This window comes from Micropterus salmoides, unplaced genomic scaffold (genome assembly GCF_014851395.1).
Source record: "Micropterus salmoides isolate LMB-PRFRI ecotype aquatic unplaced genomic scaffold, ASM1485139v1 Ms_hic_scaffold_19, whole genome shotgun sequence".
Taxonomy (NCBI): Eukaryota; Metazoa; Chordata; class Actinopteri; order Centrarchiformes; family Centrarchidae; genus Micropterus; species Micropterus salmoides.
The window spans coordinates 23,139,668-23,139,916 of NW_024041039.1; positions in this window are offsets into that span (position 1 = coordinate 23,139,668).

Here is a 249-nt window from a genome sequence, read left to right on the forward strand (position 1 = left end):
AAATATACCTCAACTGCCGTATTTTGTAATGACGTCAGTGACCATTGTGCAGTCGCTTGTGGAGGAAATACAAAAATCCCCAAGGTAAAAACACGCATCATCCTAAAAAGACATTTTAAAAGTTTTGAACAACAGGCTTTTCTGCATGATCTGTATCACAGTGATCTCAGCAGGGTGTCTTTGTTTTCAGATGCTGAAATGGCATGGGATTTATTTCATTCAAACTTAATTTCCATTGTAAATAAACAT